The sequence below is a fragment of the Vulpes lagopus genome, chromosome 3 (assembly GCF_018345385.1).
Source record: "Vulpes lagopus strain Blue_001 chromosome 3, ASM1834538v1, whole genome shotgun sequence".
Taxonomy (NCBI): domain Eukaryota; kingdom Metazoa; phylum Chordata; class Mammalia; order Carnivora; family Canidae; genus Vulpes; species Vulpes lagopus.
This window is the reverse complement of record NC_054826.1, coordinates 165290009-165315301: the sequence shown is the minus strand read 5'-3', so window position 1 is coordinate 165315301 and position 25293 is coordinate 165290009. Positions and strand designations below refer to the sequence as shown.

Sequence of the window (25293 nt, the reverse complement as noted above, 5' to 3'; positions counted from 1 at the left end):
CTAACCATAACTAGTAAGGACTAGAGCAAAGATATAAAGTCACCTTTTTTCACACTAATGCCCTCACCCCTCCAGTGCGGCAATTACTACTGTTATGCTGCCATTACAGTCTCGTGAATCCAGGACACAAGTGGATTTCTCTGGATGACAAAACGCAGAGAGCTGACTAGGCTGAGCAAGCCACTCAATCACCGGGATGTCGTCTCCTTTGTAAAATGAGAATAACGCCGTTGCACTGCCAACTCCATGGGATTATTGTGAAGATGAAATGAGGAAATGTACATAAGAATAATTTGAGCAATAGCGACTGCTAGCAAATATGAATTATTGTTAATATACCATTGGTGTCTGCTCGCTTCAGCAGCACATGTACTAAAATTGGAACGATCCAGAGAAGATTGGCATGGCCCCTGTGCCAGGATGACATGCAAATTAGTGAAGTGTTCCATATTATATATGTATATATATACACAAATATATATATATATACACACACACACACATATATACCATTGGTGAATCCAGTCAATTAAATATAGGAATATTTATTTTGCAGAGGGCAATGAAAAACATATATTTTCTGAGATGCCTGGATAGCTCAGCTGCTCAAGTATCTGACTTTTGATTTTGGCTCAGGTCATGATCTCAGGGTCATGAGATTGAGCCCCATGTGGGGCTCTGTGCTCAGTGGAGAGTCTGCTTGAGATTCTCTTCCTCTCTCTCTGTCTAAAATAAATAAATCTTTTTTAAAGACTTTATTTTTCTCTTACTTTTGATTTAACCCAATCTAGAAAACAACAAAAGAGCTAGACAGATGGAAATCAAAATATGAGCATGAGAAGATGATGGCATACAGGAATGGCATAGACATGTGGTAAAAATGGAATTTCTAATCTTCCTACACTGTAATCTAGACCTTTGAATAGACAAACAGTGAAACTTGAGTTTACAGAAAGTTCCCTTACTCTTCATCAGCAACTTAGGGGCCTGGAGAGAAGAGGGTAGAAAGACTGGGAATCCCCCCTATTTAGGATTTCTTATTAGATGAATTCCAGATATAAAATCATGGACAATATGCTCTTCCCTACCAACTTCTGCTGGGAAAAGTAAGGAAGGGGGCTAAAGACCTGGAGGGTTTAGTGATAAGCTTTCCTAATGCAAATCAAGGAAGTGGGTGAGAACCATCTTCAAATAGTAACCTAAATGTCAATTGCTACAATTGTTGTGGGATCATAGACTATTTCAAGCTAAATAAAAATAAGCAATAAACACTAAATCTGACTAAAGCAAATTATGAGATCATTATGTTTAGAACTGTAAAAAGATTCTGTTTAACATAAAATGTCCCGAGCTGCATTGCATTGTTCAGTTTGCCCCTGAAGTCTTTATTGACTACATATGTTGAAATTTATTGGGCCTCTTTACTGTACATTCTTTTTAATATCTTTTCCTCTTCTCTAAGTGGAGTTAGAGTATGTAACAAATTAGGAAAAATGGAAGCCTAACTTTAAAGATGAAGGATAGCAGAATGTGCTACCTCAAAATATGCCACTTTGGCATAAGGATTATTTTGAGCTAAAATCAATTGAAAGAAGCAGATGCAAGGAAAGCTCTCTGCCCACCTCCTATTCGTCTAAAAGTAGGACAGAAATTTGTAAAGGTGTCCCCTTTTCCCCTCTTTACCAGAAAGGACAAAAGTTAATCATTGGAGACGATTCTAAGCCTTATCAGCCCAGAGAAGGCATCAAAGAAGTCAGCATAACAAATTTTGCTAAAACTAGCATTTATCTACCCCTCGTTTCCCCATGTATTTGTCTTCCCACATTTGCTGCCCCTGAAAGCTGCAAGTCCTTCCCCTTTGTCTTGTCACTTCTGTAAAATCTATCATTATTTTGGTAAAATGTTATATAAGTTTAAATTCCAACCACACCTGTGAATTACTCATCTCTGAGTCCTCCCACACGTATGCATGTGATGCACATGCTAATAAACTTCTGGGTTTTCTTCTGATCTTTATAATGTGTCTTTTGTTCATCTAATTTATAGGACCCTAACCAAGGAACCTAAGATGAGTAGAAGAGGAAAATATTTTTTTCCCTTCCCTACACTGAGAACCACTTAGAAAATTTTTGACTTAAAATATCCCAGAACAATGGCCCCTGTGAACTTGGTTCCATCTTTCCTTTACAGCCTCACTGCCCCATACTGCCTCCCCAAACGCACACACTAACACAATTTATATCCCAAACACATCACACTTCCCACTCATGCAAGAACTCCAAGCTCTTTTATACATCCAAACTTTTGTATTTCCAATTTCCACTGTCCAACATGACATAATGTCTCCTTGTGGAACGACAGAGGTCTGCTCGTCTTTCAAGGTGGAGCCTAAGTGTCCCTACTTGAACAAAGATTTCCAGAACTCCTAGACACAGTGATGCTCTGTGCTCCTTAACTACTGTGTTCACGTCCCTATTACAGCATTTGCCATGTCCTACATGTAGTAGGGTGTCCTGTTTGAACCCAGACTGAGTCAGGCTGTGTATATTACTAGTGGGCTGGTGGCTGCGATTTGCACAAGTATTTTGCATAAGATTTTTTTTAATGCTTTTTGGTTAAAGGGCAGGGAAATTTTTGTTTTGTTTGTGTTTTATCTGTTTGTCTCGAGCTCTTGAGAGACGTAAATAAAAATAGAAAAACAACAGAGCATATGTCCCTGCTTAATCCTTTGGATAAGTTGTTGGCTTTTTTAGAGAGAGAAAGAATTACAGCTGGAGACATATTTTTTTTTTTTTCTGAGAGTCTGTGAGACCCTGTGTCCCTCTGGGCTCTGCTACAGAACACACTATTAACTAAATGTAACTCAAAATTAGATCAAGGGCAATATCCTTCCACTGTGGTATAGGGGAGAGGAGTGGCTTAGGGCCACCATCAAAAATGGTGAAGTTCCCATATGGCATTTCATGAGAACAGGACAGTGTTTTTCCTCCCCTCCTGGGGCTCACCTAATCAGTGTGTCTACTATAAAGTCTCTGAGCTGATGGATCAGTTCATGTTCCAGAAGAAGCACCTTTTGGATATTTCTAGAAATCTCTGGGGATATTTTGCAAGAGGCAGGAAAGTCCTGAGTAAGCAGGTAGGAGAAAGAGCAAGACTGAGAGTCTTCGGGATGCTGGGTTACATATTCTCTAGAGCATTAAAGACCTAGAATACAGCTGGGTAGCTTTTACTGTCAGTACAAATTGCCACTCTCATTGTTTCATTGCGTGCTCCTATATCCCTGTAGGCTGTGCTGCTTCTGGTCAGAAATGATGTCTAAATAATCAAATTGGATGCACCTTATCCAACATGTATGATCATTGAATGAAAGAATGAATGGCTACAGATTAAATCAAAGAACACAACTGATTGTTGCTTTGTGCCAGTTTAATTCCCAACCACTTATTTTTCTTTATGTATCAGAATTCTTGTCAAATTACCTAAAGTCATGGAGGAGCCAGGGGAAATTGAGAAAACTGTTCAACTTGAACATCTTACCAAGGCAAAGCAACCCAGTAATCTACCTTTATATTTTGTGGGCCACACAAGTGTTCTCCATTGCTAAACAGCGTTCCAGTCCTACAATAAGAGTAGTAAAGTGGTGAAAAGCACAGCTTTAGAGTCCAATAGCCTAGATTGAACCTTTGGTCTGTCACTCTGAGCTTTGTGTCCTTGGCTAATCACTTGTGCTTTCTATTTAAATTCTGTCATTTGTTTAATAAGGAGAATAATACCTACCTTGGCAGGTTGTAGTGAATATTAAATAGATATCATTAAAGTATCCATAATAATCACTGGCAGGTGATAAGCCTTCATCCAATGTTAGTCACTTAATACGTATTTACTGAACTCTTTGTCACTTAGTGAGATCTTAGCGTGGCCAAAAAGTACTAACTGCAGCCACTTATTCAGGCTTGAATTATTTCTTATACTTTAGTTTCATTTTTGAAATACCAAGAATAGGACTGGATAGACATACTGAGTATCAGCAATAGCAGGTGTTAACTTTTTTTGGTAGGAAGATGATTTAAAATACCTACCGTGCGTTACATCTGCATTCCTGGCCTTGTAAAAAAAAAAAAAAAAAAAAGTCAAATGCTTTCTCAAACTTTATCTTTGGCCTTTTGTTTTTCCTTCCATTTTAGCTATCAGACCTACTGCTGATAGTTATTGACCTCCTATGGAGATTCTGGTTTCCTGGTGATGCATGTACTCACACAGTTGCCAGGCCATAAATTGACCCATCAGTAGGTGAGAACAACTCATTCCAATCTGACCATTACTCTATTCCAGAGAGCTGCAATTAGAACTCTAACAATGGATATATGAACTCCTAGGGAAAAGGTTACAAAGCAGGGGCACAGAGATGCTTAGGAAGCACATGAAGTCATAATTAAAAATGAGAATTTGTGCTTTAGAAAATGGATATTAAATTGGGAGAATAATTTCTGTCTACTGGCAATATGCCCATTCCTTCTGCAGGTAGCAGGGGATGCTATTATTTCTCTGATGGATCATGTTTTAGTAATTGCAGTGTCAGTACATTTTAAAACACCTTGCTACGAATCAGACTGAGGTGGCCATGCACTCAGCAGAAGTTACTGCATTCTGAAAAAGTCAGGCACAATAATCACATGCTTTGTAGAGGATTAGGGAGGTGTGAAATCTAGATTTAAATGGAAGCAAAACGAGTGCGCTTAGTTTTGCAAGTGAAATTCCTGTGCTTGTTGGTCACTTGTGTGTATTCCTTTTTCTCTACAGAGCATGAATGCCAGGAGATAGAAGCCAAATTTCCTATTTTGGTATAAGTCATCCTCATTTGCCATATTACTGAAACTATAATTTATCTTCATCAGGTTACATTTACAATATTATTATCAGTCGCAGGATATAGCAGATTCTCATAATTTTTGGTTTTATCATGAGGCCACGTTGAAAGGGGTCCTAAAAGAACTTGAGAACGTTTGGAAAGAGATTTTTGCCTTTTGCTGCACGACTAGTTTTCTTTCTCTCTGATCCCTTATCATATCATTTCAATGTTTTCAAGACTTCAGTGGTTTGTCATTTCCCTTAGAATAGAGTTGTAAGACAAAATACAGAACATTTAGTGAAATTTGAATTTCAGATAAATAACGAATAATTTTTAGTATAACTATATCCCATTTATTGCAAATGTTGCTTCGGACATATTTGTACTAAAAATCATTTGCTTATTTTTAAATCTGAAATTTAAATTAAACTGAGAGTCTTATATTTTTATTTTCTTAATCTGATAAACCTACTTTAGGACAAATATCTCAACGTCACAGCCAAGCTCTAAACAATGCTTCTCCTATATACAGATCTGTACATCTCCTACTTTTTTTTTTTCGCACTAGTCATATTGGATTTAATTCATTAAATATATTATTTGCTCTCTCAGTGCCATGCCTTTGCACAGCTATTCCCTTTGGCCTAGAAAATCTGTGCTCCCACCACCAACCATCAATATTATTTCTTTGCCTACCCCAACAACTTATATTTGTTCAGGTCTTTGAAAGGTTCACCCGGAAAGCCAATATGAACAGTCTTATTCTTGTTAGGGTTATAGTGGAGGCGATAAATAAAAACCCTGCCCTGATCTCTTGAGTTAGTAGCCAACTGAGAAATAAGATGTAGAAGAAAAACAGAGAAGTAGCAAAACTGACTGAAGAGTATGATTATAAATTTGCAGCCAAATGGACTTCCACAGCTATCCCTGGATTGGTCTTAATCCTCCAAATTGTAGGCATCATGGAGAGCAGGCTAGAGTGCCATTCCCAAAGGAGAGAGGAACAGGGCTAAGCTGAGACTCTTGTCCAAAACTGATGAGTCAAACAAGTCACTCTTCCTCCATTGGGACTGAAGAGAAACTAAGAAGCTTCTTTTTAAAACTTTCCTTTTAGGAAAAGGAAGTCGAGCAGAAATTCTCCTCCCGCCATTGTCTTCCCCTTTAAAAAATCGAAAGTGTGGAATACATGTTTGTTTTCAGTGCTTTCAGCTTTTTATTCCTTCAACTCCCTGAGTTTATTCATCAAGTTTATGGTCAACTATTGGTATAGCTAGTTTGCCAGCGGGGAGACGTTAGGATGGTCATGCTACTATGTTAATGAGGACACCTCATTACATCAACCACTCATCCTTTAAAGTCCTGACAGGCAACTGGTGGGCAGATTAGCTTTTGCCTCCCACATGAGGCAGAATGGAACTAACTTCAAAGTCCTTCTGAATCCTAGATAGAAAATCCACTCTTTATTTAGTTTTTCATCTTGAATTACAAATAGATCTATTATCTAAAAACAATCCTAAAGAAGTTCCAAATTTGAATTAAATCCTATTATGAAGAGTATGGATATAAAGGGTACCCCAAAAGTTATATCCCTTTCTCTTTACAAAAGCAAATAAAGTGCAAAATTCTTTAATCCAATTTCTTATACTATTCAGTCTGACCCAGAGAGATCCCCAATCCAATGGTTCAACAGATTTGGGTTGAATAGACAGCAGCCTGTTTGCTACTGAAACAGTTTAGTTTCTAAAGCATATTCAGTGTGGAATTAATCCGACCTAAATCCCCTTGTGTGAAAAAAAATTGTTCTAATGTTTGGACACAAAAGATTATCACCACATCAATCCATCTCATAAAATTTAAAAATTCAGGTGCATCTCTAGCCTCCACAGAATATTATTCCCAGAATCCAGAACTCTGTGCAGTCCAGGCCCATGCTCTTGTTCCTAGAAATGAGAGCAGACACTTGGTGGTTGAGGGAAAGAGGAAAGCTATAAGGAATCTTGATTTTGAGTTTTGCCAGCATGTCTTTTTTTTAAGTTTTTATTTAAATTCCAGTTAATTAACATAGTGTAATAGTAGTTTCAGTTGTACAACGTAGTAATTCAACACTTCCGTACAACACCTTGTATTCTTCATCAGCAAGTGTACCTCTTTTTAAAAAATCTTTAAAAATTTTTTGTTTCAGATTTGTATCTAAATTCTTCTCGTCAGTTAACATACAGTATAATATTAGTTTCAGAAGTAGAATTTAGCGATTCATCACTTACATTTGACACCCAATGCTCATCACAAGTGCCTTCCTCAATACTTGTCACCCATTTAACCCGTCCTCCCATCCACCTCCCCTCCAGCAACTCTCAGTTTGTTCTGTTAACTATAGTTAATAGTCTGTTTCTTGGTTTGCCTCTCTCTCTCTCTCTTTCTCTCTCTTTTTATTTCCCTTTGCATGTTTGTTTTGTTTCTTAAATTCCACAGATGAGTGACTTGTGCTGTTGATTTTAGCCATCCTGACAGGGGTGAGGTGATATCTCATTGTAGTTGTGATTTGTATTTCCCTGATGATGAGTGATGTTGAGCGTCTTTCCATGTGCCTGTTGGTCATCTGGGTGTCTTCTTTGGAAAAATGTCTATTCATGTCTTCTGCCCATTTTTTAATTGGATGATTCATTTTTGGGGTCTTGAGTTCTAGAAGTTCTTAATATATTTGGGCTATAGCTAGTTATCAGATATGCCATTTGCAAATATCTTTTCTCATTCTGTAGGTTGCCTTTTAGTTTTGTTGATTGTTTCCTTTGCTGTGTAGTAGCTTTTTATTTTGATGGAGTCCCAATGGTCTATTTTTTGCTTTTGTTTCCCTTTCCTCGGGAGACTAGTAAGAGACTGCTATGGCTGATGTCAAAGAGGCTGCTGCCTGTGTTCTCCTCTAGTACTTTTATGGTTTCAGGCCTCACATTTAATTCTTTAATCCATTTTTAAATTTATTTTTGTATATGGTGTAAGAAAGTGGTCCACTTTCATTCTTCTGCATGTTGCTGTCCAATTTTTCCAACACCATTTCTTGAAGACATTGTCTTTTTTGCATTGGATCTTCTTTCTTGCTTTGTCAAAGATTAATTGACCATAGAATTGTGGGTCCATTTCTGTGTTTTCTATTTTATAGAAAACAGAATAGCATGCCTGTTAATTTGTGCCAGTTATCTGAAGGCTACAGCCTGTGCAATTAAAATTCTTATGAGAAAAACTCCCATAAAGTTATGTGTAGCACCATGTTTGCCATTTGTAGGGAGGAAGGATCCACCTACGTACCATCTCAGCTCTCAAAGAACAGTATTTCAGACATCCCTGCCCCATTTCAAAGACATTAGAACTGAGTACAAGCGGCAGCCTCAGTCATCAGATCTTATTAGACATGTATTTCTTCCTTGTCTGGCACGTGTAAAACCTCTTACTTCTGCTTTTCCCTTCAAAATCCCTGTGTCAAAGACCATGTTATGAGTTTTGTTTAGTGACATAAGTTCTACCCTTTTCTTGTGAGTAGGCCCTTTACTTTTGTTTCATAGTGGTTACTCCCGTTGCTTCTTTTGATAAAAGTTTTTTGGCACTTGAAAACTCCATATTCTCCGTATTTATTTATGTTGGAAAATCACGATGCTATGGATGCTCCCAGAGCCTGAGCCACATGGGGCTAGTGAGCACCGAGGCACCTGCCATCTGCTCCTCAATACCCCGCCTTTTCCAGGTTCTCTTTAGAGAAGTAACCCCAAAAGCAACTCTCTTTTTCCATTCTTTGTGTTTCATCATCCTTATTGACTCAGAAATAATACAACTATCATGTTCTTTAATTCACCTTGATCTTTTGAAATTTTCTTTTTTCCTTTGTTATTATTCCGCATAGTCCCCGGTTGTTACAATACTTCATGTCACCATCCTCAATAACCAGAGACAAAGACTCCAAATATCTAAACTTACCGAAGCACTGCTAAATCTCAGTGCCTCCTCAGCTTAAGCCAAAATCCTCCCTCTCTCGAGCCAATGGAGTGATTTGGTTCTTAAATGCCACATTTTTGTATTTACTTCTAAGATATTTGGCGAAGGCACCAAGATGATGGAGTATAAGGTACTCTGATAAATAACATATTTATTTTCTCCTCTGAGTTTAGAATCCATTAAGAAATTAGGCCTGGGCAGATGGATGGATGTCCAAATACCAGCTCAGTTTTAGTTCCAGGAAGCTGACTGGAGAATGTGCTTTGGCGCTGATGCCGAAGCCCGAGTTCAACCAACTCTTCAGCATTTCCTGCTCTGCCACTGCAAGGCCAGAGCCTCTCTCCTGAACCCGCTCCTCAGGGGAACTTGATTACGGTGTGCGGGGCCTTGAGGCTCTTCATTGGAAAGAGAAACCGGAGAGATTGAGCATCCTCACTTCCCTCCTCGGACTCAGCATTCATTCAGCATTTCCTCACTTGCAGAAGGGAGCGAGGGTGCGGGGAGAAGATAAAAATGAGAGGGTTGAGGAATTCGTGTCCTGCTCTCAACTCTCCTGAGTTCGTGCTTCCCTTTATGAGCTTCACAGCGACCCTTCTTCTCATTCTGTCGGGCTTCTGGTAGGTAACGTCCTTGAGGGCAGCCTTGTGTGCCTTCCTTGCCAATATATCCTTGGCACCTGGCACAGTGGTGGCGCTCAGGGGGTATTTGCTGAATAAATACACGTTTACTTGGGCTCACTATTGTGGAATTCTGAGGCAGCACAGTGCTTGATAAACCTGATTGCAGCAATTGGCCGTGGTATCACCTGGAGACCCAAACAGAGGGCACCCCTTCCGCTCTCTTTCCCTAGCACAGGAATAACTAGCATGGCTCTGATATTCACCGTGTCACTGTCCCTTGTGTGTCCTATTTCTGGCAGTGCAGAGTATCATTGAATAGCCCCAGGGACCCATCAATCATTTTTTTTCTTCTCCTCCTATGCAGTGGCAGCAGGATAATATTCTAGGTATCTGTCCCCTGAGAGTGCTGACTCGTTTCCAGAAACATCACCTCTCATAGAATGCAAGGTTAATGGGGTATCTTCAATTAAAGGACATTGTATAAAGTGTCTGTTTCATTTTATTTTTCCTAAGCTCTATTTTTAATGTAAAGTTGTAACTCAGAAGCTCTCACATTAGTGACCACATTGTCTAAAATTAAGTTTTCTAATAGGCATAAATATTTTTAAGGGAAATGGTATTGATCACAAAGCCTAACTGTTCAAATTTCATGTGTCTGTGCTGGCATCAACGACATATGGGAATAGACTTGAATAACGAGGCTGACCTAGTACAGAACTCCTCATATCCTTTCAAAGGACTGGAAGTGAACTCTTCAGTAGAAAAATTAAATAGATGAAACATAAAATCAGTTGGAGGCCATTCACTTTATCCTGTCTGGCAGCTGGTGTGATATGATTGAGGTTAAGTGAGGAATGGACTGTCCTGGATAAAAGTACTGTCCCTTATAAAATAATCACTAATGTATACCAGACATGATGTTTCACGCTTTATATATGCTACACATGATCTTCATTATCCATTATCACCTATGAAACAGGCACTATTATTCTTATCGTCCAGATGAGAAAACTGAAGACTGATGTGCCCAAGGTTACAAAGTAGGTATCATGCATCAGGACATCAGGACTAGAATGCAGGTATGTCTGTTTCTAGAAGCCGTGCTCATTACCGATGAGCTGTGATGCTTATTCAACACACTCCAAAGGGGACAAGAAGTATAGACAGTGTGAACTGGCTCTAGGGTTTTGGGTAAACAGCCAAAAGAAGCGTCCCCAAAAGTCTATACGTTATGCTGGCCAGCTCACCTGGGAGGGGGGCTTCCACCAGAAATAATGCTTATGCAACAGCTTTAAGGTTTCCCCTGCCATGCGACCCTCGAGGTAGAGTCTAATACTAAAGGGACTCGTCAGGATTGGATGAAATGGAGCCAAAAGTTCGAGGTGGAAATAATACAAATGAAACTGTCTACCTGGTGGCAGATGGGCAGGGCAGGGGGCTCCCGCTTCAGAGGCACGGCCTGATCCTGGGCGCCTTCCTTGGCGACCCAGCGGCTCTCGGACAGCTGGGAACCTGGAGCAGGGTCAGCTGACTTGAGAGGCTGTTGAATTGGAAATATCAACAATGGCTTTGAGGGCCCACCCTAAGTCGTGTACACACTACCTCAGCAACAGCACGTCTGATTTCCATGGCATGAAAGTCATCCTTTTTTACTTTTTTTTTTTTTTTTTTATTTCTTAGCACTTGAAGAAGTTTGAAGCACACAAAACCATGCCTGTGGTTTCTAAATAGTTTTGCCGAGTTTCTCTTTTAAGCCGGAGTAAAAAATGAGTTACTTACATCGCCATAAAGGGCAGGCTGGAATCGGGTAAAGGCCTTCGACAATGACATCACGTAAGACTATACACCCAGCAGAGGGGCCTTGGGCTCAGGTTCTGATCCCAGGGTCCTGGGATCAAGCTCCACATGGGGCTCCCCGCTCAGCGGGGAGTTTGCTTGTCTCCCTCTCCCTCTGCCCCTCCCGCCGTTTGTGTGCTTGCTCTCTCTCTGTCAAATAAATAAATAATAAAATATTTTTTAAAAAAGATTATAAACCAACCAGAGATTTATCCAAAGGAGGTATTGTGAGGGCAAATATTTGGATTTATTTATTCAATGGATGGCTTCTGACAGGATTTTTTTTAAATCTTCTTTATAGCATTAGAGTTAATACAGGCATTGGTATAGCTTTTGATAAAATTTAGAAATATTTTGTATGGTGTCTTGGGAAGTGGTCATGTAGCTTTTTAAATACGGAAAGCCTTGTTTGTTGAGAAGATAACCAGTTTCTCTAACAGCCATTTTTTTTTTTTTTTTTTTTAGTTTGGTCTCATCACTACAAAGTTCCTTATACTAATTAAAAACATGCCCATTATAATTTAGAATAATGAAACTGAAAAAGACTTTAAAATCCATTTGGCAGAAACCCCATTTTTATAATAAGTTCATTGATTCATTCTCCAAAAAAGTATCCACCACGTGCCTGATATTGTTTCTGACACTGGGAATATAGGAATGAATCCCTAACCTGTGGCGCACACTCCTATTAAATTGAATTGTTGACAGTCACATAATATTGAAGAGAAGTGAAGGACTTCCACTGCCCTGTACTATATATGTTACCCCCTTCAGATTACACTCTTTTTGTTCATTCTCCAGCTATATATTACTAGCCACCAAGACACTGTTTAAAGTCATCCATATTTTCCAAGTCAGTCTCTTGTATGTCCTCAGGGTTATTTTAATAATTCTGAAATAGTATGTTTTATCCTATTTCTATTTACAAATTTATCTTTTCTAGTAGACCCTCAAGTCTTCAGTTACCACAATTTATTCATGTTGAAAACTCTGCATTTTTATGGGTGTTTTAATTGAATGAATTAATGAATTGCTGGGTATTATTTTTTTATATTCATCCAATAAATATCTACTAAGTGTCTATTATTTGCCAGTCACTATACTAGTTCCACTAGGAGATCATTAATTTAAAAAGACACAAAGCTTATATTCTGGAGCTGAAAATGAGACAATGGACCATAAATTTAGTAAGTAAATTAAACATTAAGTAGGAAAGTAATAAATTCCATGCAAAAAATAAATCAATAGATGTTTTCAGGCAAGCTGGGGTGGAGAAGGCAACTTTAATTTTAATGGAACAGTCAAGTATGTCTCAATGGAAAAGCGACATTTGAAGAATGAGTTGAGGAAGATGAGGATATGAGCCATGTAGATATTGAGGGGACAAGATTCCAGCAGAGGGAGTAGCCACTGCAAAGATCTTCAGGAAAGAGTGTGCCTAGTGAGTACCAGGGTCACTGAGGCCCTGGAGAAGTGGTAGGAGATAAAGGCAGAGAGGTGACTGAGGGCATAGATTTACCAGAGCTTCATGATCATTGTAAGGACATCAGCTCTTACTCTGAGAAACTGGGGGCCCTACCAGTATTTTGAGAGGGGGCATGATGGGCTTTGACTTAGAGTTTAACAGTTCTTCTCTGAATATTCTATTGAGTTCAGTCTACAGGATGGCACAGGGAGATGGAAAAGAGACCAATTAAGAGGTCTCTTTTTTGTAATAATCTGGTTTAAAAAAAAAGTGATGGTGTGAGGGAGTGTACAAGGCCCTATGAAGTATTTGAGTTTGTGATATAGAGGCAAAGTCAATAGTGTCAGCTATTCAGGAGGACATGTAATAGAGAGGCATCAAGGATGATTTTAGGATTTTAGGCTTGAATGTCTGAAAGAATGGCGTTGCCACCAACTATAATTTGGAATATGATCAATGGGAACAGATACTGTAGGAGGATGAAGAAGCAGTAATTTTGGACATAAGCCTGAGATATTTATTTGGCATCCAAGTGGAGATATTATGCAGGCAGTTGGATTTATAGGGAGAAGCTTGAGAGAAAGAGTGGGAAAGGAGGAGATGGTCCTGGTCTTGTGTTGCAAGGTGTGTGTGTGTGTGTGTGTGTGTGTGTGTGTGTGTGTGTGTAGTATCAGGAAATAGGTAATGTTAAAAGCCATAAGACTAGATGAAATTACCAAGGGGCAAAGTCTAAGCTGGAGATAAAAGAAAGAAAAGAATAAAGCTTCATGTTGTGGTGTTAAAAAAAGAGAAGAAAGTGTGAAATGGCTATTTAGGAGAATGAGGACAGTGAATAGAGAAAGGAAATCCAGTATGATTTCCAAGAAGCATTAAGGACACCTCTAAAGTTCATGGTCATAAATCTAAAGACCAGTTAGTATGTGTTATGTTTCCCTCCAGCCATATTCAGTTGTGTGAAAACAGGTAAAGTTCAAGTGGAAGGTGGGTTTAACATTTTAGACAATATGAAATATACCCCGCATGAACTGTAGCTATTTGGGAAAATATATTGGTGATTAGCATCAAGCTCTTGTTTAGGGAGAAAAGTCTGTATGTGTCTGGAATATTGGTTAGTGTCTTGTACGTATTTGGTTAATCCAATAGATTAAAAGGATATAATTAAATATGCACATAGGAGAAAAAACACTCTGCATAAAAAATTATCAAGTTTTTATAATAGAGAGAGTAGGGAATGAAGAGGGTGCCATTAAAAGAACAAATCAGCAACATAGCAGGAACCCAAAGTCTGAGGAAGAATATCGCTAAGAAGAACTTTCTGGTGGTCAGACAGCCAAGGAGCTTGTATGAGCAAAAGTGACTAGTTTCCATTATAACTTTTCAATGTTTTAGGGTTATAAAATAAAGTTACTCTGAACATTCAATAGACACTGTCATGCACACAAAACCCAGTGAATATGGGGAAAATCGGGCATAAGAGAAGACAAAGTGAGGCAAGAGTCAAGTTCAAGAGAAGCAAGAACTTGAAGTAAGGACTATCAGGGAAGACCTAAACCCACAGGACTTGCAGAAAAGTAGGACATTAGACATGACATAGAGTTTGTTAGTTTGGGTCAATTTTTTAATTAAATTTTAAACAATAGCAATATATCCACTGATATTTGAGTTAGATAATGATAATAGCTACCATTTCTTGAATGCCTACTCTGTCTGTGCCACACATACCCGCAGTTATACCTACTATGAATAAAACTTTCCTTAATACAAAGACTTGAAAAAAAATGTATTATTAAATTTCATGATACAAAACATCTGCTTATTTATACTTTTTAAAATTGACATGTGCAAGGCATTTGATATTATCTATCAACTTTACGATACTAGCATTACATTTCTGCCTCGTCTTATGTTTGATATTCTCTCAAAATTGAAGAAATGTGACAATATCGTCTTTAAATGACTGATGAAACTAAAATTCGGAAAGGTTAATTAATGTCTCTAATTTCCCATTGATGACTAAGCCAGGGATTCAAGATGTAGGTCTCTAGGACTCCAAACCTCTAATACCTCATGTAAATTCTAGGTTATTTTCCCACTATTTCAGAACCAGTCCTTATTCAGCCTAGCAAGCTAAATTCTATTTGCATATCCAGGAATACATGTTCATGTCGCGAAAACAAAACATTTTCCCATAGCAACAGTTCATCACACTAAAAAAATAATCGTCAGTAGTGGTTCAGAAAGCATCTTGGTGGTAGAGACAAAAACAAGTAAAGTAACTCTCTGATTTATCAACAAAGGAGGGGTTCACAAAGGATAAGATAAATTCTGAAGGGTAGAAAGAAATCTTGTTTTCTTAAGTAGAGAAATGAAAAAAAAAAAAAATCAACCAGAAGTAAGAGCTACATTTGAAACACAAGAGTGAAACAATCAGTTGTCAAAAACAAATGATTCAACCAAAGTGATTATTTCATGGGGTAGAACAAATCTTTATAAAACCATCAGTCTACTATCAAGCCATTTATCAGGTAACCCCAGCTACCTTTCAAGAAGATGCCCTTGTATGGACCTAAGCTACTCCCACCAGTCTTAGGTTTTCCCAAATCCCACTATGTATTTTGGGGCTTGGGCTTATGGCCCAGAACTCATGGCCCAGATCTGAAGCTGTGGCTGAAAAGGCCAGGAGCCTACGAAACCTGGTGTTGGGTGTTAGGTGGGAGATGAAGAAGGAAGGAAGAAGAGTAAGTCACAAGACAGGGAGAATTCTGAACAGATCTATGCATTTATATAGATGTGTGCGTGCACGCGCGTGTGTAATAAATTCCAGCAGTCAGGCAGGGGTAGGAAGTAACAAGTAACACAATTAGAGCCACCGGGGAAGAGCTGTACTGGAAATACAATGCCCAGGAAGTAAGCAAAATGGTTAGTGGGATAAGGTCCTAGGATACAAATTCAAGACCGTCATGAAATAAAGAGATTCATGTCAGAACAATGGAAAATGATGCATAAAGTTAACAGATTTTTGAAGCCGTTTGCATTCTACCGTTTTTGCTACCACGAGCTTTCTCCGTTATAGTGGTCAAGCTTAGAAACCACTGAGTGCCTCTGTGACTCTATGCCTTAGACGCTGTACTGTTAAAACTTTGCTTTTCTACCCATAGTTCAACAATGTTTGTCTAAAATGACTCAGCACTTCAACAGCTTCCTCCCAAATCACTGGCAAGGCTACCTGGATTCCTTACATTGGAATGCAAGGAGTAGACTTTCAATTTGACTGTTTTTTTTTTTTTAGTCTTTCAGCTTTTACCTTCTGTTCATATCCCTTATCCATTTATCTAGTGGGTTGTCTTTTACTTCCTGATTTGTAGATTTTTTTAAAAATTACTGGATACTAATCTTTTACTGTGACATGCATTGTAAATATCTTCTCCCAGTGTATGGTTTTTCTTACGTTTGTTTATAGGATCAATTTATCAATACTTTCCTTTGTGGTTTGTTACTTTTCTTTTGACCTCCTTTAAGAAATCCTTTTTGGGACGCCTGGGTGGCTCAGTGAATTAAATGTCTGCCTTCAGCTCAGATCATGATCTCGAGGTCCTGGGATCAGGTCCCTGCTGAGCAGGGAGTCTGCTTTTTCCTCTCTCTCTCTCTCTATCTCTCTCGTGCATTTGCTCTCTCTCATTCTCGAATAAATAAGTAAAATATTTTAAAAAATCCTTTTCCACCAGTACATAAATAGTCTGCTACATTCTCTTTCAAAAGTTTTAAAGTTTTGCTTATCATATCTTTTTATTTAATCAATCTGGAATTTACCTTTGTATATAGTGTGAGGTAGGGTAACAATGATATTTTTTTTATATGTAAGCCAATTGTTTTAGTACAAGTCAGTTATATTTCACCATTTCTCACTGCTTTCTAATGTCATCTATTTACAAAGCCTATATATGCATGAGTCCATTTTGCCTTCTGTACTATGATTAACTTTTTCCTGACTTTCAAAGCCCTAGGTAATCAAAACACGTAGCCCTCAGGTATATGCCCTAAAGACAATGAAAGCACTAAACCTACATTATCAGGAAACCTTAGAGCTTGAAAGTAATATATGTTTTAAATAATCTGATAAATAATTTTATAGATTAAAAAAAAAAACACAAGCACAGAGAAGCTAAATGAGTTGCCCAGGGTGATTCAGCCAGTCTAGTGTTTAAGCTCCTTCTAGAATTATGTTTACTCCATATCTACTGCCCTGAATTGTCCACAGAACCAGTGCTTGGCACATATTAGATTGAATTACTATTTGAATCAAATGACAGCATCAAATTAAATCAAATGGGATAAATGTGACTTGCTTGGTGCCCACCGTGTGTTGGACACTATGCTAATACTCCCCTAAAACCAGTGACTGGCCCTTGAATTTTGGCCCATGAGTTCCAGTTTGTGTGCTCTTTTGTCTGCCTCTGGACCATGACTGATAAGTATGAGAATGATTGTAGTCTAATAAGAAGGTTCGATTCAGACTTGATTCCTACATTGCTGTACTGCAATTTTCTCCAACATGCAGAAGAGAGATTTTTGGAAAACCCCTGAATTACATGTATATTATATAAGAATTGTGGAGATAGAATTTCTCTTTAGAAATTCTGTTACCCACGTCTCTTGCTTCCATTTACTTATTCCACAAACATATGTTAAGAACCCCCCAATGGCTTCTATGGTCATCATTAGTAACATTCTTGTCAAAAGAGTCTTACGTCTACTTGTGGAATTAGGATCTAAACATACATTTGTAATTCCAATGTAGTAACTGTTATAGCATAGATAACAACAACAAATTGTAGAAAAGTAGAGAAAAAGATCGGAAATGATCACTGTAAGGGCACCTGGGTGACTCAGTTGGTTTAGCATCTGCTTTGGCTCAGGTCATGATCCCCAGGTCCTGGGTTTGAGTCCCATATTGGACTCCCTGTTCATTGGGGAACCTGCTTCTCCTTCTTCCTCTGCTGCTCCCCTTGCCTATACTTGTGTGTTCTATCTCTCTCTCTCTGTGTCAAATAAATAAATATTTTTTTTAAAAGAAATGATCATTCTACCCGGTGGAGTCCAGGAAAGCCTCATGAGTAGGAGTATATACCTGAACTAAAAAAAAGTAGAGGAAGGGAAACATGTATTTGTGCCTAGATGTCAATGTTGATGTAGAACATTATGACACAAAATTTTATTAAAGAATGTCGAAATTTTGTGTTAGTTGGTGATTATCTAACTTTTCTTCCCAAATCTCACATTGTGATCAATATTGCTTAATATTTGTTATGCAGTTTTCTATAGTCAGTGTGAAGGCCTAGGGAATACAGGTATAGACACTGTGGATTGGATTACTGCTTTCAGAGGTACGGTACCCATATACTTTAGCTTCGAGTACACTTTGAGATTGCAAAGAAACACTATTAATAATTACAGGGTGGCAGCAGATATAAATCAGGATTTCCCTGAGCTAACTGGGATTAGTCACCATATATAAAGGAAAACATCAGTGTGCAATGCGACTGTACAACAGAGTTCCTAACCTTGTTTAAGGTGTCATAGAAGGTTGTGCAAATGAAACTTCTCCATAGAATCAGGGTAGGCTTTATCAGGATGCAACCTGTGCAGCTGCCCAAGGTCCTATACCTAGAAGGTCTCCCCATCTGGTGTAAGTCTCTACTGCTGCTGTCTTGAAATTATGAATATTTTCAAAACAAGGGGCCCACATTTTTATTTTGTGCTAGGCCCAGCAAGTTATATATTTACAATCCTGTACAGAAAATACATAGTCTGATTTAGCAGGATGACAGTCGAAATGCCAGAGGATTTATGATCCACATAGTATGAGGCTGGCTGAAAGATCTGGAAATACTTACCTGGATAAAAAATATCTTAAAGATGAATTAATAGCTGCCTTAAAACTGAAAGTTCAGATGGGTCAAAAGAGAACTAGAATTTTGCGTTTCAGCTAAAGAAGAGGGAAGAATGCTTGGAAGTTATAGGAAAAACTGAGGAAAGGTGGAGTTTTATTCCAAAGGAAGACAAATTTACATGCAAAATTCCCCAGTATCAGGTATTAAATCTGAGGCTTGGAGACCATCAAGTCACGCTTGTCGAGCACAAACATTTCCATTCATTAAGAAAAGAATGAGAGGATTACAATATTCTAAACCAATCCTAAGATTTCATATTTATGAAATACATTGACATGTTCCTGCCAAAATGACTCATATTTCAGAATTCTAGGAAGTGAAGAAGGGAAGATGAAACAATCTACTTTCAATTATCTTTTACTCGAAGCAGGGAACATGAAGAGAAAGTGTAGTAGCCCGGTAGGATTCTCACTCAAATTGTCTCATTAATAAGCACACGCATCATGCTGACACGGCTTTAAAGTCAGCAAATGATAATAACACCTATTTATTCAACACAGGGATCTAATTTAGTTGTTTAAGCTCTGCAAAGAATTCGTGAGTTAAGACTTGTTGTATCATTTGTTAGATGGGGAAACCGAAGCTCCAATCTTTTAATCCAATCTTAAAAAATCCAATTTTTTAGCCACCTAGCAGATGAGTTAATTGATTTGCTTATTCGTCACATAACTGTTTATTGACTACCCGGTACATGCAGGCACCCTACTGTGTGCAAGGATGCAACCGTGAGCAAGACTGCATGGACTCCGTACTGTGACAAGGTAGCCAGGACAGGGTAGACTTTTTTGCTTTCGAAAGGAAACGCTCAGGCAACTTTTATTTTTTTGTCAAGCAACAGGTATTGGGGGAAATTCTGATGGTATGGACCAAGTTTATTTAGCCTTTATTTCAAGTATATGGGTCTGGTACTATTATATCAGAAAGAGAATAAGATACATCCCTGGCCTTTTGAGAAGACGTATAACAGAGACCATACCAACGGGTGACGGCGAGTACAGAACAGAATGAAATGTGCGCTAAATAGACTTGTAAGTATCACAAAATGGGAGAGCAGGAGCAGGGGAGGGAGAGGTAAATGTGACCAGGCCATCAACTGAGGGGGGCCCTTGACGGGATGGGCACTGGGCGTTAGGCTATATGTTGGCAAATTGAACTCCAATAAAAAAAATATACAAAAAAAAAAGAAAGGTTTTATGGAGGGGTGCCCGGGGGGCTCAGCTGTGGAACGTCCGCCTTCAGCTCAGGGCGCAACCCCCGGGGTCCTGGGATCGAGTCCTGCATCAAACTCCTTGCTCCATGGGGAGCCTGCTTCTCCCTCTGCCTGTGTCTCTGCCTCTCTCTCTAGGTCTCTTATGAATAAATAAATAAAATCTTTGAAAAAAGAGAAAGGTTTTATGGAGAAGGTGAACTGAGGAACATGACAAGTAGCTAAAAGTTCAAAATTATGAGTAAGTTCCAAAAGAGGAAACACTGTGATGTATCAAGACCTATATCTATCCACAGTCCATGACATAGTAACGAGTACATATTCAGTTACTAAGCAATAAGTATTTATTAAATTAAACTTCTTGGTATGTATTTCATGTTAAACAGGGAGAAAAAGCAAAATCACATAGTCATGAATATCTGGGGAACATCTGGGTGGTGAGCAGGCGGGTAAGGATGAGCGGTAGGGGATAGGACGGCCTTTACGGAAAGCGCTCGTGGGAGAAAGAGGGAATGAGGCTTGAAAGACAAGTAGGAATCAAAATGCGGTGGTGACCTCAGTTTTTAGATGAAGCTTGAAGTGAACTCCGAGCTAATGACAAGCCAGTAACTCTAGTACTGAGCACCTGTTACAGCGTCTTCAACCACAGTGCCCTGTATGAGCTTGTTGCACGAATAGGTAAAAATGTGAAATGATAAATGAGGCAAAGAGTGACCTCCATCAGTCTATTCAATAAACATTTCTCGAGCGCCGTTCTGTTCTAGCTACTGGGGAGGAACGAGGCTTTCTGTCTTCACTGACCTCCTTGGCTGACGGGTCTGCACACACGTGTCGGTGAGCAATGGCAGCGCTGTGTGCGGGGAGTACACGGGGGAGAGACAGAGCCCTTTGGGACACATTAGGGAGACTTCCCATCCCAGCTTCTGCAGACTTTCAGATTTATTGCATTTTGGATTTTTCAGACAAGAGTGGTTAGTGAAGGACGATTAACAGGAGAAAAAAGGGGACATGTATGTGAAGACATGGAATCGTGCGGTTGAGGAGACGTAAGAACAAGGTGTGCAGAGGTCTAGAAGATAGAGGTTAACTAAAAATATTCAAAGACGGCAATAGGAAGAGCTAAGGCTGCAGAGGTAGAAGGAAGGCAATGAAAGATAAAATTAGAAAACCGAGAAACCGAATGCCGGCGAACAGTGGGGTGACTACAGCAATAGCTCACAGGGAGCCACCTAAGGCCGCGGCCGTCACAATGGAAAGGGGGGGGTGTCCTCCTGACCTGCACACGCTCAGTGTTCGATGACTACTGCATGACCGCAGACCTTGGAGGCCGAAAATGTGGGGTAGAGCAAGAGAAGGGAAAATTGACGTCGAGGTTGCTAGTTTGAGTGACTATATTGATGTTGTCTTTATGACTCGAGATTGGAAACTCCAGTTATTGACCAGGTTTTGATGTTAAATTAGTAAATTTAGCTTTGGAGATGACGTGTTTGGGAAACCCGCCTGCCATCTTTGTGGCGTTGCCTTGGCAGGGTAGGACAGTGTGCCTGGAGCTCAATCACCATGGTGTTAAAGGGCAGCCCTTGGGAGAACCTTCTCCCTCATCCCATCAGGAAGCACTTTTTCCTTCTCATGGAAAGCAAATGGGATCAACAAATGGGGCGACCGTCTGTTTTTCTTGAGCAAGGGATTGTCAGTATGTGTCTGCCCTTTCCCAAAAGGCAGGCTGCGTCTCTGCACTAAGTGGTGACACAACACCTGCAAAATCTCCTGTTTAACGCCATTTTCCTTAGAAATCATGCTTGTTTATCTTTTTATGTCTATGACCCAATAAATAACTTGTAGGAAACTACGTCCCTTTGAATATTGAATAAAGCAAAACAAAATTATGCTCGGATGTTTCTTAATTTCTGCAGAAGGAGGATACTGAAAGGAATCTGAACAACCCCTTCCCCTTGATGAAAGAGTTCCCCATAGGAACTTGTCTTCAGGCTACTAGAAGGATCCTTCTATATCTGCGCTTTTCACCAACTTAGCCCCACCAGGACGTCCTAGAAAGTTGACACGCCTCACCTTTGACAAAGGCCTGAATGCACTATTTACTGGCAGTTGTTTTATGGAGCATTGAGAGAAAGTAAGAACATTTCACTGGACTTGGTCTATTGGTGTCTTGAAATGTGGTTCTGATTGCAGCCAGAGAAATCAAAACATAGTTCAGCCCAGGGAGGGAGCCTTCCTTTATTTTTTAAAGTGCGTTAGAACTTTCATGAAGGCAAATATAGCATTTGAGTCCGCGGGAAAGAATAAAAGAAGAGAGACAGAGACAGGGCGTGGGGAGGGAGGGCAAGAGAAGAAGAAGGGAGGAGAGAGAAGAGAAGAAGAGAAGGGGATGATGGGAGGGAAGAGAAAAGAGGCTGAGACAGATGCTCTAAGCTGAATACTCCAGAGAAATAAAATTTGGGGGAGTGAAAATTTGGGGAATAAAGTTCAAGGGAAAGGGTCAAGCCGGAGGGGCCACCCTGACCTTGAGGAGTCCTTCCGTAGTTCCGGGGGAAGCACTTCTACACACTTTCCAACTCGTGTGCAGCGGAAAGGAAATCACGAAGCTTAGAGAGGACACATCTGAGAGCAGTGATGCGTGTGTGATGAGACCCGGGGCATGGGAATGCTTCAGACTTGGAGAGGAATCCGACTCTGACGTCACCGCCTGTGGCTCTCAGCCCCACGTCCGGACTTTGCCTCAGCAGCTGTAACAAGGCCTGGTGGGGCGACGACATGAGCCTCCTGTAAAGAGTCGCCTTCTCATCGAGCCCTTCCCTCCGCATTTTGAGTAGAAAACAGAAATCACGTGCACGAGGGCTGCGCGTTTCAGTCATTCAGGGTAATTCTTTTAATGCAGATGTATGGGCCGGACAGATGACACTTACGTTCAATCATTTGTCCATTCCAGTTAGTTCTTGATCCTAAGTATGCTTGACCCGATTTAAAGTGAGCGGAAATTCATTTCCAGCTAAGTAAACAGGAGCCACAGTGCTTCTGTCACTTGTTGGAACGGGCCTTGTTAAATAGCAGCCGCCCGCTCTCCACTCCAATTATGTCGGTAGGTTTTGAGGGTCTAGGTTAAGTGGAGTTGTCAGATTTCACTTTGTTGTACAATGAAGTCAGAAAATGAATTAATAGCAACAGCTCAGATCTGTCCGGCTTGGTGGTTTGCTGGAGCACCCATTAGCTCACTGGATCCTGATCCCGCAGGGAGGGCGCGTGCGGCTCTCCACCTGGATGATGGGGATGCCACGGATGGCCTCCTCAGCAGGCGGCGGTGGGGATTAAATGATTTGGTCAACACAGGGAACTCGACGTTGGGCTGGGCCCGTAGCAAACATTCAGTAAGTGTTAGCTATTTTTTTTGCCGTTCCTATTATTACGGTTATTAAGGTCACTGTGCTTTGTACAGTCTGCACCACACCGACAGCAGGGGGACAGGACACAGAGGTGATGGGAGAGGGACGGAGGCCAGGGCGATGACTGACAAGAAGGGGTTAATACCAGGCAGAGAGTTGAGAGGATCTGAACCCTGCCCGTCCCCCGTCCGACAAGGCTCTCTGGGGTAGGGCCTAGCACGAGGTAAAGGAGACGGGAGCAGGCACATGGAGCTGGTGTCGATTTGCTTTGTGACTATACAGCAGTCAGCGACGGGGCGGGGGGTTTCTTTGGATTAGAAGGCATGTGGGAAGACAGGCACCCCGGGGTTAGGCTGAGGGGTCGGATCGGCCGCCCGTGTGCATGACCCTGTGGGTTCATAACTAATATTCCGGGCCCAGGGCCGCCCTCTCCACAATGTGGACCTGAGTCTCTTACATTTGTCTTACGAGGAGGCTCCTAAAGTCAAGTCAGCAGCCACTTGGAACCTTCCAGGTCGGCTGAATATAATAATAGAGTTTCGACAGGTTGTACCCGACGGTGTGTTTACTCGTTTTTTCTCCTGTTCTCTGCAGCCTGAGTTCACGTCCTCGTCGCGCCTCATCTGAATGCTTGTGCCACTTCTCAGTCCCCACTTCTCCCTTCCCTCAGCCCATGTGCCATGATGGGACCAAATCCGTCTTACCGCCCCATGAGCAGCCAACCCTGCACTGGGATATGGATTCCGCAGCCTGAGGCTAGAAACTCTACTAACCCTGGTTCATTGCGTCCTCGTCTTTATGAGACGTCACTCGTTACACCCTCGTCTCTCCGGGGTCGTCCAGGCTAACTCGCCATTACCGTCTGGCCATCATTTGCTCTGTAACCCTGGAAAAATTGCTTAACCTCACTCAGACTCATTGTCCTGATTCTATCAGCGGTTCTCCATCTGGGGTGATCATACATCCCAGGGACGTTGGTGAATGTCTGGAGACATTTTTTATTTTTACAGCGGGAGGAGGGGGGGAGTGCTATTGGCACCAAGTGGCTAAAGGCCAGGAATCCTAGTGAGCACCTACAATGCCCAGGACAGCCCCCGGCTATAAAGGATTATTCGTTACCAAATATCAAAAGGGTCAAGGCTGAGAAGCTCCGCATTACGGAGATCGTAAGCTTCCTGACTCATGTGAATGTGACAGTCGAAAGTTCGCACGTGCCATGCAGTCCCTGGCATTTACAAACACCCCACAAATGTTCATTTTTATTGCCTGTGCCATCTCATTCCTTGCTTTTCCTGATTCCCGGTTTGTATTTATTTAACAGAACCTTCCTTAGTGCTTCCTAGGTGCCAAACACTTTAAAAACATGAATCCTCAGACTAGGCCCTGAACTTACCTTCAGTCCATGCCCATTTTGCAGGTGAGGAAACAGACGCAGCAAGGTTGAGGATCTTGGCTGAAGTGACGCAGCTTGTAGGTGACAGATGTAACGTCTGACACCAGCCGTCGGGCTCTACGGTCTGCGTCCTAACGGCTGTGTTGGGCTGTTTCCTACCCCCTGCCGTCCTATAGGACAGTCACGCCAGACTTCTGTTTAGGTTCGGGATGTTCAAGCATGTCGGTACCACTGAGCACGAAATGATAAGCTTTTTAGGAAGACGGGACACGTAGCTGTTTGTCTTAGCATCCCCCTGCAGCCAGCGCAGGGCTTACCATGAACCAGACAGGGTATGAACACACGACCCTGACTACCAGCTGGAGCTCCCTGGTAGAGATTTTCTTCTAGTCCCCGTACAGGATCGGGAGGACAGTCCTTGGCTCGAGCGGGGACTAAAGCCCCCTGATCGACCGGGGACTTTGTCTTTGTCCTTCCCTATGGCTTCCATAGCCTGGGCTCCAACCACCCAAATGAATCAAAATTGACCCTAGGTACTGGGTCACGGCTACTGATCCTCCCAGGAGGCTCGATGAGCATGATTTTGCAAA

At 40.7% G+C, this 25293-nt stretch overlaps 1 non-coding gene across 1 annotated transcript; it reads left to right on the top strand.

Moving 5' to 3' along the window:
* The first annotated feature begins 348 nt into the window (after positions 1-348).
* Positions 349-455, top strand: LOC121488465. Its single transcript, XR_005987093.1, has one exon. It is a non-coding gene; the product is annotated as a U6 spliceosomal RNA (small nuclear RNA).
* The last annotated feature ends 24838 nt before the right edge of the window (positions 456-25293 follow it).